This window comes from Glycine soja, chromosome 10 (assembly GCF_004193775.1).
Source record: "Glycine soja cultivar W05 chromosome 10, ASM419377v2, whole genome shotgun sequence".
In the NCBI taxonomy this organism is placed as follows: Eukaryota; Viridiplantae; Streptophyta; class Magnoliopsida; order Fabales; family Fabaceae; genus Glycine; species Glycine soja.
Genome location: NC_041011.1, coordinates 25901614 through 25920503, shown reverse-complemented (window position 1 = coordinate 25920503; position 18890 = coordinate 25901614). Strand labels below are relative to the sequence as shown.

Genomic DNA, 18890 nt, shown 5'->3' with positions numbered 1-18890 from the left:
CATATCCTTAATGAATTTTGGAGCTTTGGAATTGTTTTGGGAATAAGTGTGGGGGGGTTTTGTTTCATTGGATAACATGTTTTGTTGGCTATGCTTCATGATGTATTTTGGGCCATACTTGATGTACATTGTATATTGGTTAAATGTTGGACATGCTGAATGAGATGTTGTTTCTCAAAGGCTACAGAGTAAAAGAAAAAAAATTGAAAAAGAAAAAGAAAAAGCAATAAAGTTGAGAGAATAAGATCTTAAATGGAAAAAGAATGATGAGACTCTTGGTTCTACTCTTTATGTTTAAATTTTATCTTTAGTTCTTTTTATTTTTTTTTTCATTTTTTTTCTTAATATGCACTTATTCCCCATTGCTCCTCTATTCCTTTAGGATTTAGCCACTTATTCCATATTTTTCCATACCTTGTCCTTGGCCCCATTACAACCTTAAAAGACCTTTTGATCCTCATGTGCTTGTGTTTATGGGTTGATTGTCAATTTTAGAATCTTGCCAAGTTTATGTGGTGTTTGTTTTCATGGGTGCTTTGAGGGTAAATAGTAGCCTAGACACTTGAGAGATAGAGTGTATATCTTGTGAGGCTTTATCACTTTTCATTCTTGAGCTGATTAACTATTTTGCCATGATTGGGTTGCTTGGATGATTTTCATGAATGTCTTGACTTTTCGGATCTCCTTATGTTAGATGTTACCCATTACTTTCATTCCTTGATGTTCATTGAGAAATATGTGAATGTTTTTGTTTGTCTCTCTTTGATATCCGTGGATTTTGTTCTTTGTTTCATTTTGCCCAGGAGTGCAAAAGGCCAAGTGTGGGGGGTTTTGATGTGCCATCATTTTCATCTATTTCTTAAACCCTTTTTGCACCATTTTAATTACTGATTAGTCTTAATTGTCAAATTAATTAGGCAGTTTTATTATTTGGGCTCATTTAGCTAATTTGATGTTTTTAATCTAATTTTAGGAATTAATGAAACATTGGGCTTAATCTGGATTTTGGTTGTGGACTTGAAGAGGGCAAATTAAGCAGCGCTTACCTTAGTTAATTTCTAATTAGGAGATTGCAATTTTATTTTATGTGGTTCAGTGATTATTTCGTTTTGGGCCAAAATATTGTAATAGGGCCCAGTGACTTTGAGTGACTCTTTTAAAATAGCAGCCTTGGGATTTGTGCAAGGCTATTCTGTTAGACTATTTTTCAGAGCATAGGGTTTATGGTTTTTACGTTTTTCTATTCTAATGCTACTGTTCACGTAATGCAATTTTCCATTTTCTGCTTCTAATTACAATTTCATTCTTGTTTCTTCTTCTGTCTTCATTTACGTTTCTGCTTCATTTATGTTTCTGCTTCATTTACGTTTCTGCTTTTAGTTTCATTTACGTTTTTTGTTTGAATCTATGGAAGGCTAAATATTCTGGTGTTGTTTCCTTTTGAGGACGAAGCTCAACTCTCTTTGAGGTTTCGTTTATAATGTGGCTTCCTGGCAGTTTTCCCTTCACCAGTTAACCCAAATTCGTTAACATTAATTTGTGCACACTTCATGTTCGATTAATTGCCACTGAGCCTAACTTGCGTTCATGCTTAATGGACGAAGGGCTAACTGGTGTATGTGTTGCCTAATCACGTATTGACAACCCTAAGTTGATTTTCGCTTAGTAAATTGAAATAGGGTTGGATTAAGTGGTTAACTGTTAAGGACGAATTCTCAATAACCCAGGACAAGAGAATGGCTTCTGAATCAGAGGAAACAACCCGTTTTTAATATTATTAGTTTCGTATTCCAGTTTACTTGTTCTGTTCTTTAAATCACAAAACAAACAAACCCCCCCCCCCAATCGTTACTGTTACTGCAAGTATATTATGAACATTTGGTTTATCATTGCTCGTTGGAAAACGACCTAGGATCACTTCCTAGTTACCGCATTTTCATGTTTATTTGATTCGGGTACGGCCTCGATCACTTCCCATATCAAGTCATAAACCCAAGAATCCTTCAAGGTTGCATTAGGACTTATTGCTGCAGTTTGGTCAATAAAAGCTGAAGCTCTCCCCATCTCATTGTCAAATAGATTTCTCCTCCAGGAAAATTTCCATTCCCAACCAGATTCATAAAAGGACCCCATACTTGCCACTGTCTGAAGTTTTTGAGATGATATTTGGTATAATTCTGGGAATTTTTCTTTAAGAGTTGTCCCTCCATCCACCCAAGAGTCTTCCCAAAAGAGAATTTGATCACCACTACCCAATTTCCAAATGAACTACTTAGAGACAGCAACCATACTGTTGTGATGAATAATAGATCTCAAATCAGACCACCAGTACGAAAAAATCTGCTTTGGAGGACCCTCTTCCAAACCTCTCCAACCCCTGTACTTTGAAGTCAGAATTCTGCTCCATAATTGATCTGGTTGCTGGAACATCAGCCATTTCCACTTAATAAGAAGAGCTTCATTAATATCCTTGATGTCTTTGATTCCCAAACCTCCCTTTTCTCTAGGAGCACACACTTGATTCCAAGCCACCCAAGCTATCTTTTTTCCTTCTACATTACCACCCCAAAGAAAATGTCTTTGAATGGCATTGAGCCTATTAATCATTGTTGTAGGGGCCCTGAAAAAAGACATATAAAATAAGGGCAATGCTGTTAAGACAACATTAATTAATGTAATTCTGTCAGCCATAGAAATGCTTCTCTAGTTCCATTTATTCAACTTAGCCTCAAATTTTCTTATTATAGGCTCCTACACCACCTTCCTTCCAGGATTGATACCTATAGGCATCCCTAGATAACAGAATGGAAACTGCAGAGGGCCACAATTCAGGTAGTCAGCGGCAAGTCTGCACCACTCCTCAGATTGGCCAATTGCACCAAATTGGCTCTTAGCAAAATTAATTCTGAGGCCAGATACCATCTCAAAGCTTCTTAGAATAGTCTTAATAGCTTTAACATTATCCATTGATGGTCCCCCAGCAGTGTTCACAGCAGGGTGCCACTCCCAATCAAACTCTGGATGACCCCACAAAGCCTGGCAAGCTGCCTTATCAAGTAAAATCTAAAAAAGATCCCCATCTTGCAATTTATGAACCAACAAGAAAACAACAATTTTGTATGTAAGTTTTGAATTATGATTGGATGAAACAGGGCATTAAGATCCTTAATGGGAGAAGAGTGGTAGTGTAATAAGTTTGCCTTTTTCCAACTTCCCCAGTCCATATAAAAAGAAATTAGAAAAACATATAACTATAGGGAAAAAAATACATCTAGCACTGTATCGAAACCATTAGTAGTGACTATATCCATGCCCATTAAAGAGCAAACAAGGAAGAATATTCTCTAGAGGATAATTTTACTATAGGTTGAACGACTTAAATCTTTACATCATAATTTTCATACCATTATGTTTTACTTTATTCCAGAAGAGCTTCATCCATATTCATACCTTGTTCTATGAATTTGTTACTGTCTAGCATTGTATGTGGAGTTCTTTATAATAGGTAAAGGGGCTATGTACAACTTGTCTTGAGTTATACAAGAGTAACCATCATATGGCACATGGGTACAACTATATACATTAAATATTACTAAAGACAATCATAGGCAAACTTACTGTACAAATTTTGGTGAATGTTTATCGATGATGTAGTAGTGAGTTCTCACTGGTTACTATGTCAGAAATCATTAGAAAGTTGTATTTGATGTGAATCATTACAGATAAGATCACACACACACACATATATGGGGTTTGCTAATAAACTCATACCTCTTTTAGTATGAGTGCATTGCAGCCAACACCACAATTATTGGACAGAAAAACCAACAATCTCTCACTGAAATAGTATTAGTTTGCTAAGCCAATGCTTAGGAATTAAAAATGAAATTCTAAAATGGTGTAATATTTAACATTATTAATAAATCACTGCCATAATTTTATCAAAAACCTATTTATCAATTCGTTAATCATTGTCCTTAGAGGGCCATTGACAGTAACACAGCAGTATTTTTATAATTAAAATTTAATTTGAAGTATTTTTTGGTACTTAGTGGCAAAAGGCTTGGTTGCTGTATTGTATGTTTTGGCTTTTTACTCTTTTTCTGTTGTATGGAGAGATAATTAGTTTCTAGATTTGGTATAATATAATGTAGTATGAAGCCCAATGGGCTTTAACATGAGAATACTGAGGTCCTTGCTTCCTAGGTTGAACTTTAGGTAAAATGTCAAGTGACCCTCAAAATGAAAATAATACATTATTATAAAATGTATAGATGTAGTTCTCTTTAAGTAAAATAAAAATCTTACTGTACTGGATTCTTCTTTTCTTCTGGCCCCCAACAGCAATAGCATAAGGCATCAGAAGTTTCTCAAGTTGATTATATCTTCTTTAGTCATTAAAGGGGAATAAAAGAAACTACTGAAAGGAACTCTGGCAGCAGCTGTCTCCATGGTTGCTAGACCAAGTGCATCTAAACCCTGAATTTGGTTTTTAAAGCAAATTAGAAAACTTGCAGGACGGGTGAGAAAATAGAAATGAAGAACGAAGGATTCAATGATGTTAAAAAGATTAAACTAATCATCTGCATTTTTTGCCTAAAATGCAGGAGGAGCCACAAATTTAAGTTTACTAACATGACATATTGATGAAATCCAAGATCTCATGGTATTGCATCATTATTATTGCTCCCTTTCAAGAATCTAGACAACATAGAAACATACTAATAGACTGAAAGCAAACCAATTGCAATAAAATACAAAAAGAACCAAACATAAGCTCAATGTTGTAGCTGAATTTCTATTTGGTTTCAACACCTCTATACTGCATTCAATTTTGCTTTTTAGCCTCCTTTCTGCTTCCTCATTGCTCTATTTTTTGGCCTTATCCTGATTAACAGGTTGAGCTGCTGAATCATTATCACCTTCTTGAAGCTGAGGATGATTTTCCTCAATTTGCAGAGGTCGAGCTTTAAAAAGAGGATATTTTTGTCTAATATAGACTTTGGAATATTTATCTGAAGGAATGAAAAGGAGGATACCTTTCCTGTAGCCCACACAAATTAACCAAAGGAGTCCGAGATATTGGAAGAGCAGTGATTAAAACTAGTGTTGAAGCCTTTCTCTCTAGCTTTTAGCCAAGACCAAGCTAGGAAAATAGCATCTTCCATGACTTTAGAGGAATCAAAAGTTTTGCCCTGGAAAATCAGGAGGTTCCTGTTCTGCCATATAGTACTAGTTAGAGCAACCCACCACCCACACCATCTACTATGGTTTATTGCTGCACCAAAACCATCACAAAATTGAACAAAATGGCTTGCTGGAGAAGCTGGAAGAGGTCCTACAACCTGAATCCATCTCATGGATTCCCACCACAAGCCTATTGTCTTTTTACAATTGAAGAAGAGATGGTCCACCTCCTCCTGCACTTGACCACAAAGAGGACAAACAGCCTCCTGGATGGCCACATTTCTTCTTAAAAGATTATCCCTAGTGGGGAGCCTATCTTTAAGAAGCCTCCAAGAGAAAAGTGCAGCCCTTGGGGGGATTTTCAACTTCCAAATTAACTTGAAATTAAACTAGTCATGACATAAGCTCGATTGTTACCAGCAGTTATTGATATACTTTTGAATTGGTCTTGAAAAGGATAGCACTGGTGGTGTTACTTACGTGATAGTTTTTAAAGAAGCTGCATGGAGAATCTCAATTTTAAATTTGCTAAACCCTAAATTATGCTGCCATACTATTTTCATATTCCATTAGGAGCGATTTTAGCCATTGTTGATCCTGTGGTGATAGGCATTGTTGAGAAGCTAGAGGTCATTGCTGTTTCGAAATTAATTAAAAGTGGTCTTGCGGTCATTACTGGAAAGTGAATTGTGCTGAAGCCTCGAACTCAGGTATTTATATGTTTTATTCGAAAACTACTCTCAAATTGTTTGTGTATGCATTACTGGTATACTTGTAGAACTGTTTGATTTATACGCACCAGTTGTTGCTAACTACAACATAAATTGCAATGCCATGAAAGTAGTATTTGTTGAATAATTTGGAAAGTAAATAACAAATAATGAATTTGCAAGCCCAATACCATTGTTTGGTAAATAAATTGTTGCATTTGTTTGACTAACTTATCTAACATCTAATGAGTATCTGTCAATAGTCCTCCCTTAAAGCTATCTTTGAAATCCAGCTTGTGCTGTTGACACACACACACAGCCACACACACACACACACACACCCATATATACACACAAACACCCACAGACCCACACACACAGACACACACACACACACCCACATACACACACACAACCACACACACACACACAGCGACACACACACACACACACACACACACACACACACACACACACACACACACACACACATACCCCCACACATACACACATACACACACACACACACACACACAGCCACAGACACACAAACACACACACACACATAGCCACACACACACATCCACATACACACACACACACACAAACACACACACATACACCCACATACCCACACACACACACACACACACATACACAACCACACACACACCCACACCCACATACACACACACAGCCACACACACACACACACACAACCACCCACAAAAAATACTAAAAGATCAAAAATACTACTAATCCTACAAAGGAACACCCCCCAAAACCTACCAGAGTTAGGCTACTGCATAATTAGTGAACTAGTTGCATGTCTCTGTTACGGCCTGGGGAATGATCATTTATGTAGATGCAATTGGCTTTGATGTTTTGATGATGATCATGATGATGTGTTGCAATTGATGCAAATGGGCTTTTCAAGATTGAAAATTCAAGACAATACTTCAAGATTACAAGTCACAACATCAAGATGATCACTAGAATATTAGGAAGGGAATTCCTAATTGAATTAGTAAAGGTTTGGCCAAGTGATTTAAAATAAAAGTGTTTTTCAAAGGTTTTACTCTCTGGTAATCGACTACCAGAGGATGTAATCGATTACCAGTGGCCAAATACATTTTATAACAGCTATAAAAATTTGAATTCGAAATTTTAGACTGTGTAATCGATTACACAATCTTGGTAATCGATTACCAGCAGTTAGTAAACGTTTTAATTCAAATTTTAAAAGCTGTAATCGATTACACAATTAATGTAATCGATTACCAGACAGGAATTTCAGAAAAATAATTTCAAGAGTCACAACTTTTCAAAGGCTTTACTCATGACCACCAATGGTCTATATATATGTGACTTAAACATGAAATTGCTTAGAGATTTTCAGTACAACAAAGTGTTTATCCTCTCAAAGAGCAAATTCATTTTATCCTCTTAAGAATTCCTTGGCCAATTCAATTGCAATTCATTAAGGAATTAATTGAGTGCTCAATCTGTAAAATCCATCTCTTTCTAGAGAGATTTGTTCCTCTTCTTCTTCTCATTCTCTAAGGGATTAAGAGACTGTGAGTCTCTTGTTGTAAAAGATCTCTAAACACAAAGGAAGGGTTGTCCTTGTGTGTTTAGAACTTGTAAAAGGAATTTACAAGTTAGTGGAACTCTCAAGCGGGTTGCTTGGGGACTGGACGTAGGCACAAGGGTGTGGCCGAACCAGTATAAAACTGAGTTTGCATTTTCTCTTCCCTTAATCTTCTTTATTTATTATTGCTTTATATTCATATTCAAGTTGCTTCATTTGAATTAATATTTAAGAAGATTGTCATTAAGGGAATTCATAACTTAAGTAAAAAGTAAGATAGATTTTTAATTAGGGGAAACAGTTTGGAATATCTTAATTCAACCCCCCCTTCTTAAGATATCTGAGGCCACTTGTCTAACAAGTGGTATCAGAGCTTCATTCTTGTACAAAGTTTAGAAGCTTCAAGAAAAAGATGGCCTCAGCAAATTCCTTATTTCCAGAAGGGAATTCTATCAATAGACCTCCAATCTTTAATGGAGAGGGTTACCACTACTGGAAAACCCGAATGCAGATTTTTATCGAGGCAATAGATCTAAATATCTGGGAAGCCATTGAAATAGGGCCTTATATACCCACCACAGTAGAAAGAGTTTCAATAGATGGTAGTTCATCAAGTGAAAGCATAACCATAGAAAAACCTAGAGATAGATGGTCTGAAGAGGATAGAAAACGAGTACAATACAACCTAAAAGCCAAAAACATAATAACATCTGCCCTAGGAATGGATGAATATTTCAGAGTTTCAAATTGCAAGAGTGCTAAGGAAATGTGGGACACTCTTCGATTAACACATGAAGGAACTACAGATGTTAAAAGATCTAGGATAAATGCACTAACTCATGAGTATGAATTATTTAGAATGAATACAAATGAAAATATTCAGAGTATGCAAAAGAGATTTACACATATAGTAAATCATCTAGCAGCCTTAGGCAAAGAATTTCAAAATGAAGATCTTATAAACAAGGTGCTAAGATGTTTAAGTAGAGAATGGCAACCCAAAGTAACGGCTATTTCTGAATCAAGAGATTTGTCTAACATGTCTCTTGCCACTTTATTTGGTAAGTTGCAGGAACACGAGATGGAACTATTGAGATTGCACCAAAATGAAGAAAATGACAAGAAAAAGAAAGGAATTGCTCTTAAAGCATCATCCTCAATTCAAGAAGAAAGTGATCAGGATAATGATGCAGATGATGATGATGATCTAAGTTTCTTTGTAAAAAGATTCAACAAATTTCTTAAAGTAAGAGGAAATCAGAGGCGACCAAATTTTAAATCAAAGAGAAGGACAGAAAATTCATCCTCTACTCTAAAATGCTTTGAATGCAATCAACCTGGACATCTGAGGGTTGATTGTCCCATCTTCAAGAAAAAGATGGAAAAATCTGAAAAGAAAAATCATAGTGAGAAGAAACTAAAGAAAGCATACATCACATGGGATGAAAATGATTTGGAATCCTCTGATGATTCTGAAAATGAAGAGATAAATCTTTGCCTTATGGCAAAAAGTTACGAAAGTGATGAAGAGGTAACATCTTCAAACAACTTATCTATTTCTTTTGATGAATTGCAAGATGCATTTGCTGATTTGCATAAAGAATCAATTAAACTTGCAAAATTAGTTTCATCATCAAAGAAAACAATTTCAAATTTAGAAAATGAAATTTCAAAATTAAACAAAGAATTAGATCTTCTTAGAAATGAAGTTTCAATCTCTAAAACAAATGAAAAAGTTAATATCTCCACTATTAATGACAAGAAAATAACAGATTCTTGTAGTTGTTGTGATAAATATGTAAAAGAAATTAAAGAGTTAAAAAATTCACTTGCAAAATTTTCATATAGTAGAAATAATTTAGATGTTATATTAAGTAAACAAAGATATGTGTCAAATAAAAATGGACTAGGGTATAAATCTGAAAAACTACAAAAGGTTTATAAAAACTTTTCCACTTCCACACAAAAATGTAATTCTAATTCCATCACTTGTTTTTACTGTGGAAGAAGAGGACATGGCATATCAACTTGCTACTTCAAGAAAAATTACAGTAATATTAAAATGATATGGGTCCCAAAAGGATCCTCAGTTTATACTAACATGCAAGGACCCAATAAAATTTGGGTACCTAAGTCAAAAACTTGATTATGCAGGTATCTTTGAGAAAGAAGTGGTACATAGATAGCGGATGCTCAAAACATATGACTGGAGATGCATCAAATTTTACACACATATCTCCAAAGAAAAGCGGGCATGTAACATATGGTGACAACAACAAAGGTAGAATTCTTGGAGTGGGTAAAATAGGTACAAATTCTTCAAACTCCATTGAAAATGTTCTACTTGTTGAAGGTCTTAAGCATAGCCTGCTTAGCGTTAGTCAACTATGTGACAAAGGCTATCTAGTATCATTTGATTCTCAGAAATGTCTTATAGAACATAAGCATGACATTAATATAAAGCATGTAGGACATAGAGTCAATAATGTTTACATGATAGACTTAAGCATAAAACAAGAAAACAATCATTGCTTTCTTAGTAAAGATGATGATCCATGGTTATGGCATAAAAGAATTGCTCACATAAACATGGATCACTTAAATAAATTAATTTCAAAAGATTTAGTAGTTGGTTTGCCTAAATTGAAATTTGAAAAAGATAAATTATGCGATGCATGTCAAAAGGGCAAACAAACAAGAGTCTCATTCAAATCTAAAAATGTTGTTTCAACCACTCGACCATTACAGTTATTGCATATGGATCTATTTGGTCCATCTAGAACCATGAGTTTTGGAGGAAATTACTATGCTTTAGTTATAGTTGATGATTTCTCTAGATATACTTGGACATTATTTATTACACATAAAAGTGATTCATTCCATGCATTTAGGAAACTTGCTAAAGTCATACAAAACAAGAAAAATCTCAAGATTGCATCCATTAGAAGTGATCATGGGGGTGAATTTGAAAATAAAGATTTTGAATTATTTTGTGATGAACATGGTATTGAACATAATTTTTCTGCACCAAGAACTCCTCAACAAAATGGAGTTGTTGAGAGGAAAAATAGGTCATTGGAAGAAATTGCAAGAACTTTATTAAATGATACTTCTCTTCCAAAGTATTTTTGGGCTGAAGCTGTCAATACTGCATGTTACATCATGAATAGAGCCTTGATAAGACCTATTTTAAAGAAAACCCCATATGAGTTATTTAACGGTAGAAAACCTAATATTTCTCATCTACATGTTTTTGGTTGCAAGTGCTTTGTACTTAATAATGGTAAAGATAATCTAGGAAAATTCGATGCAAAATCTGATGAAGGCATTTTTCTTGGATATTCTTTACAAAGCAAAGCATATAGAATATATAATAAGAGAACTATGAATATAGAGGAATCCATTCATGTTACCTTTGATGAATCTAATGCTATATTGTCAACAAAGAATATGCTAGATGACATTGCAGATTCTTTAGAACATATGAACATTCATGAACAAGATTCCAAAGGAAATGACAAAGGAAACAATGAAGATCCTCCAGAAGAAGGCAAATCCAATGATGTACTCCCAAGAGAATGGAAAACTTCAAGAGATCATCCCCTCGACAACATAATTGGTGATATCTCAAAAGGGGTAACAACTAGACATTCTCTTAAAGATTTATGCAATAATATGGCTTTTGTATCTATGATTGAACCTAAAAATATAAAAGAAGCCATAGTAGATGATAATTGGATCATTGCCATGCAAGAAGAACTAAACCAATTTGAAAGAAACAATGTATGGAAATTAGTAGAAAAACCTGAAAATTATCCTGTCATTGGAACAAAATGGGTTTTTAGAAATAAATTAGATGAACATGGTATAATTATTAGAAATAAAGCCAGGTTAGTAGCAAAAGGGTATAATCAAGAAGAGGGGATAGACTATGAAGAAACATATGCTCCTGTTGCAAGATTAGAAGCCATTAGAATGCTTTTGGCATATGCATCCATAATGAGCTTTAAACTTTATCAAATGGATGTTAAGAGTGCCTTTCTAAATGGCTTAATTCAAGAAGAGGTATATGTTGAACAACCCCCTGGTTTTGAAATTTCTGATAAACCAAACCATGTTTATAAATTACAAAAGGCTCTTTATGGTTTGAAACAAGCCCCTAGGGCATGGTATGAACGATTAAGTAATTTTCTTCTTGAAAAAGAATTCTCCAGAGGTAAAGTGGATACCACATTATTCATAAAGAGAAAGCTTAATGATATTTTGTTGGTTCAAATATATGTTGATGATATAATTTTTGGATCCACTAATGATTCATTGTGCAAGGAGTTTTCCCTTGATAGGCAAAGTGAATTTGAAATGTCAATGATGGGAGAACTAAAGTACTTTCTGGGATTACAAATCAAGCAAACTCAAGAAGGTATATTCATCAATCAATCCAAATACTGCAAGGAATTGATCAAAAGATTTGGGATGGATAGTGCAAAACACATGTCTACACCAATGAGCACTAATTGTTACTTAGATAAAGATGAATCTGGTCAGTCTATAGACATAAAACAATATCGAGGTATGATCGGATCTCTTCTTTATTTATCTGCTAGTAGACCTGATATTATGTTTAGTGTATGCATGTGTGCTAGGTTTCAATCCAACCCCAAACAATCACATCTAAGTGCAGTAAAGAGAATCATGAGATATCTATTAGGAACAATCAATTTAGGATTATGGTATCCTAAGAATTCAACATGTAACTTAATAGGATATTCTGATTCTGATTTTGCCGGATCTAAAACTGATAGAAAAAGTACAAGTGGAACTTGTCAATTTATTGGATCGGCTCTTGTCTCATGGCATAGTAAGAAACAAAACAGTGTTGCTTTATCTACTGCTGAAGCGGAGTATATCTCTGCCGGTAGTTGTTGTGCACAAATTTTATGGATGAAGCAACAATTATCTGACTATGGCATCATTCTTGATCGCATACCTATTAAGTGTGATAATACTAGTGCCATAAATCTATCCAAAAACCCAGTTCAACATTCAAGAACTAAACATATAGAGATTAGACACCACTTTCTTAGAGATCATGTCTTAAAGGGAGATTGTGTATTAGAATTTGTTGATACTAAGAATCAACTTGCTGATATTTTCACTAAACCTCTCTCCAAGGAAGTGTTTTTCTCTATTAGAAGAGAATTAGGTCTCTTAGATGTAAGAGATTTAGAAAAATAGGAATTGATTGGTTGATTGATTGGTTGATTTACTTTTTATCTTTTGATTGTAGATTGTTTTGTTTGATCGTGTTTGAATTCTTGCTTTTATGATAAGATTTATGATTTCTTGTGTATATAGTAATTGAATGATTGAATTTAGTATATTAGTAGTACAAATTAGTCATATAGGATGTATTTGAGTATAAATATAGATATTCTCTTAGAAACTAGCCTAGGATAGGCTCTGGTAATCGATTACCATCCAGTGTAATCGATTACACATGAACAGACAGCCTGTAATCGATTACAACATCCTGTAATCGATTACCAGAAGGCTTACTGGGCCTGTAATCGATTACCAATACCTGTAATCGATTACAATGCGTCATCTTCTATAAATACTCACGAAATCAGAGCTGCTGCGCAGCCAAAGCTTCCTCCACGTTTTCCTCCATACCTAGAACTTCAAACCTTCGATTCTCACTCAATTCTTCACCAAATCACGTCCCGTAAAGCCCAATCTTCCTCTTTTTCACTCCTCTTTCACTTCCACCGATCAAAATCCAGAAAAACTTCATCAAATGGCAGAGCCATCAAAGAAGAGAAAGGGATCATCTTCCACCGCCACCGCTGCTGCCCATCGCCGTCACGGCCCATCCGGAGCACCCACAGCACCTATTCCTCCTTCTTTGTCATCTCCAAGATCATCAACACTGTTTTCATCCGATGATCAACGTCTACGGTACCTTTCTCAGTTTTCTTCTAGAATAATCTTAGACCCTAAGTACCTAGACGTAGAGTTCTTTAATGATGAAACGTTTGATTGCTATCAAGTGTTTCAAAATTCTGGTCTTGTTGATTTCATGTCATTTAAATTGCCATATTATCCTGAACTTGTAAAGGTCTTCTACTGCAATTTAAAAATTCAGGATGGTATTATTATGTCTGAGGTGCATGGTACTTCTATGATCATTGATCAGTCACTTTTCTTTTCTTTGACTCATTTACCCAGTCAAGGTGCACCTTTTGAGGGCACCATTGTTGATGACTGGAAATTCGATTATTCGAGTCATGATGCTCGTCGCATGGTCTGCAATGATCAAGCTGACATGACCGGTAGATTGTTGGCCGGGTCATTAACTTTTGATAATCGCATCATGCATTATATCATTGTTAGAATTTTGCTTCCTCGGTCTTCAAATTTAGCACAAGCCTCTGAGGAGGATTTGATTCTTATGTGGGCTTTTCTAACCGGTCGTCAGATCGACTGGGCCCATTTGGTTCGGTACCGAATGCATAAGGCATTACGGGCCAATGCACCTCTTCCTTATCCACATTTGATTACTCTATTTTTGCGTCATTTTCAAATTCCGCTTGATGATGAACCCTTTGTTCAAGTCAAGCGTTCCTTTGCAATTGGTGCTGGAGCAGTGACCTCCTTTGGGTATCGTAAAGATCGGAATGGACAATGGCTGAAGAAGGATGCACTCCCTCCTCAAGATGAACGTACTCCTTCACCTCCTCCTCAACGTGAAGATTCCGCACTCATGAATGAAGTCCTCTCCGAATTACGGGGTCTTCGTTCGTATATTGGTGACCGCTTTGACTCGTTAGATTCACGCTTTGCCGGTATGGACATTCGTCTTACACAGCTTGAAGAGGATGTCGGATACATTCGTCAGAGTTTCGATCTTCCACCACCTCCTCCGTCTTCTTAGATTTTAGATTCTGAATATTTATCTTTTATAAGCCGTGTATTTTGGCTTTTAGTTTCTTAGAATTTACATTATTATGCTAAGTACTTTGCTTATTTATCTTGTGTTCTTAAATTTCAGTCTTGGATATTTTGTGGTTGTTGACATTTTATGATCTTTGAATTTTGGTTTGATTATTTCTTGATTATGAGTTTGGCTTATTGTATTTAATACTCTGATACTTATATCTTGCTACTCCATTGTTATAACTGTGTTGATTTCTGAGTTCTTTGGCTTTTTGATGTTGCCAAAGGGGGAGAAAAAGGTTGAGGCAAAAGCTTAAGAAAAAGCTTAACAAACTTAGAAATCAAGTGATCATGTATTCCGAAATATAGGGGGAGAAAACGGATGCATATTTTATCTATATACAAATTGTTTGTTGCTTGCTTGAATCTTGATTTCAGGTATTGTATTGTCATCATCAAAAAGGGGGAGATTGTAGATGCAATTGGCTTTGATGTTTTGATGATGATCATGATGATGTGTTGCAATTGATGCAAATGGGCTTTTCAAGATTGAAAATTCAAGACAATACTTCAAGATTACAAGTCACAACATCAAGATGATCACTAGAATATTAGGAAGGGAATTCCTAATTGAATTAGCAAAGGTTTGGCCAAGTGATTTAAAATAAAAGTGTTTTTCAAAGGTTTTACTCTCTGGTAATCGATTACCAGAGGATGTAATCGATTACCAGTGGCCAAATACATTTTATAACAGCTATAAAAATTTGAATTCGAAATTTTAGACTGTGTAATCGATTACACAATCTTGGTAATCGATTACCAGCAGTTAGTAAACGTTTTAATTCAAATTTTAAAAGCTGTAATCGATTACACAATTAATGTAATCGATTACCAGACAGGAATTTCAGAAAAATAATTTCAAGAGTCACAACTTTTCAAAGGCTTTACTCATGACCACCAATGGTCTATATATATGTGACTTAAACATGAAATTGCTTAGAGATTTTCAGTACAACAAAGTGTTTATCCTCTCAAAGAGCAAATTCATTTTATCCTCTTAAGAATTCCTTGGCCAATTCAATTGCAATTCATTAAGGAATTAATTGAGTGCTCAATCTGTAAAATCCATCTCTTTCTAGAGAGATTTGTTCCTCTTCTTCTTCTCATTCTCTAAGGGATTAAGAGACTGTGAGTCTCTTGTTGTAAAAGATCTCTAAACACAAAGGAAGGGTTGTCCTTGTGTGTTTAGAACTTGTAAAAGGAATTTACAAGTTAGTGGAACTCTCAAGCGGGTTGCTTGGGGACTGGACGTAGGCACAAGGGTGTGGCCGAACCAGTATAAAACTGAGTTTGCATTTTCTCTTCCCTTAATCTTCTTTATTTATTATTGCTTTATATTCATATTCAAGTTGCTTCATTTGAATTAATATTTAAGAAGATTGTCATTAAGGGAATTCATAACTTAAGTAAAAAGTAAGATAGATTTTTAATTAGGGGAAACAGTTTGGAATATCTTAATTCAACCCCCCCTTCTTAAGATATCTGAGGTCACTTGTCTAACAATTTACAGTTTTATCAAACCTCACAGAGCTGAGCAAAGTATCGCGACTAGTCATAACGGCTTCAAAAAACCCATCTACTACCTTTGCAAGAAGATCATTTACTTGTGAAAGCTTCTCGGCACCCGCACGTAATTCCTCAAAAGTCTTCAGAAGCCATTCTATCTCAACGGTATCTACACCAGCCTAGATAGTAGGATATAATATCTTCACAGAGGCATCAACCGCTTCCAACTCATTCAATACAGTAAATTTACCACCAGAAAATCTTACTCTAATTTCCTCATTTACAAGATTCTGCAACCTTCTAAAATCTAGAGCCCATGAATGTATGTCCGCCACATTCAAGACTGATAACTTCTTTGACGAGCCAGAGAATGCTGCAGTAAGCACCCTGTAAATAAATACAGTCTCCACCTTAACTCCATACATTGCTTGCATCAAAACCTTTCCTTTGGCAAAATTTTTAACCTTAGCAAGATCTAGTTAGCCCACAAGATTATCTAACATAGAACTACATTTCTCAATGCTAGGGTTCCTAGAACTAACATGCTTTCCATCAGCTTCGCTCACTCCAAATTTAACGGTGCTATCTATGTCGTGCAAGGACTCAACTTCCTTCTTCTTCTTTTTCTTCTTCTTATGCATTTCACCCCCATCCACATTTTCACTTTCATACCCAATAGAACCATCAAGTTGTTGACTAAAATTTTCACCATCAGCATTCCCACTACCACTTTGTTGCCTTTTAAACTAATCAAATTTCACATCCCCAAGGTTGAGCTCCTTGTTAATATCAACACTTTGAACATAATTTCCCACTACCTTCCCACCGTCGTTACCATTCTCTGTTTTGTGCCTTTTGTGCTTCTTATGAGAGTGAGATGATCCAAGCTCCTTGTGGAGCTGCTTAAGCTCGTTGAAAGATGCAGAAGCTCGGTGGAGATATGCATTGATGACATGAGAAGTACCATTGTCAGCAGAGACAAACTTTGTGAGAATTTTAACTGCTTTCGAAACTTATATGTCTTTTACCGGAACACAATGTCCAGAGATTGTCTTCATCTTCCTGCCCTTTGGCTCTTGCACATATATTATCTATTTTCGCTAAGCAAAACAAAAAAAAGTCTAAATTATGCAGTGCACACTTAAGAGGAAGGTTTCCCTGGTTCAGACGTGAAAGCTCATAGCTAAATGCATTGAAAATGTCTAGCAACTTTGAACTTATGTCGAAGTACACATCAATCCATTTGTCCTCCCAATCACTCACAGGAAGCTCAAGGGCAGTCATAAGGTGAGGATTTCATCCTTGCTTTTAGGCACAAGATAGTTGGTTTGTAGAATCAGCTAAGCCCAAACCCTGCAGAAAACGTTCCCTCCTCTCCATCACACTAACAGGGTCCTTCAGACTTAAAGCAATAGTGGATAGATTTCCATAATCTGTAATCACACAAAACAACATTGATCACTAGTTTGCCCTCAAATTTTACTAGCATGACAACTACACACATCCTCATGATACACACAGACCCTTGAAATACACACACACACACACACACACACACACACACACACACACACACACACACACACACACACACACACACACATATATTAGAGGTTGCACTAGAACGATCAGCACCAATCTGTGCTTCTTCCTCGTCTACCAGCTCAATATCTTTCCTTTCAACTTTTGTTTTGTAAATTACAGTGTAGTTTACAAAATAAAAGGTGAAACGAAAGATATTGAGTTGGTAGAGGAGCAAGAGGCACAGATTGGTGTTGATTCTTCTAGTGTAACCTCTAATAAATCTGAGAATTATAAGGAGGAACCACGTAATGCAGCATAGAAGCATAAAGCAAAGAGGGTGGAGAGTGTCAATGCTGATGCAGAAGCCTTTGGTGATCACTGGAAAGTTCAGATTGCTCTATGCATTCTGAAGCTGAAGCACTAGAACATATGAAGAAAAGAGATACAGGCCATCAAAGTGTGTCATTGGAGAATAAGATAGGAGATTCAACTGTGCTGAAGATAGGAGATTCAGCTAAAGTTGTGATAAAACAAGACATAAAGGGAAGAAGGCATAAATATGGGTTTAACAACAATAAACGTGAGAAGCCACAGAAGGTAAGGGTGGTGGATGATGAAACTGGCGACAAACATCAGCTAGATGAAGTCCTAAGGATGCAATCTACATGTGTATTTCTGAAGATATAGTATTTATATTCCATCACGCATCCATTGACTGTTGATTACATGTAATAGACTTTTTTTTAACATGCTTGCCCCAAATCAAATCATAATTCAATGTTTGCTGCACATCACGTCACTAAAGTTTGCTATGTACAAAATGACACAAACCCCAATCAACCCCTCCCCTGGTAACCCCCAATTCCATTTCTTCATCATTCAAGGTCTTCATGTCATTCCTTCCCCGAGACTTTGAAGTACTGTTGTCAATGATTTCTCTACAATTCCAAAAATCTAAGAAAAGTTTGCTTGCATTCACCCCACTTTGACATCCTTTAAATCCCATGGAAATCTAGCTTTGAGTGCACACTATGTAATCTTGACATGTCTACGATTATTGTTACTTGTGCTACACAGTAATTTTCTTTCATGTCTTGAAAAAAATTTAAAGCACAAGTATCACAACACATCATCAACCTTAATTTGTTATCAGACTATTGATTTATCAGACTTTTTCATTACTATTACATCTTATCCTGTTTTGAATCACAATTAAAAAGCACAACTAAATCACTTATGACTTATCCTCTTTTGATTAATCTTATTTTGTATGTTGTTGTATGTTATTGTATAAAAGATCATGGGTTCTCCACCTGCCTCCCCTCCTCCTCCTCCTCCTCCTCCTCCTCCTTTGGACGCATCGGCTTCGCCGTCTG

The 18890-nt window shown here is 35.7% G+C and overlaps 1 pseudogene; it reads right to left on the bottom strand.

Annotated features, from left to right (window-relative positions):
* Positions 1-6677: 6677 nt before the first annotated feature.
* LOC114370057 lies at positions 6678-17311 on the bottom strand (annotated as a pseudogene).
* Between the last annotated feature and the right edge of the window lie 1579 nt (positions 17312-18890).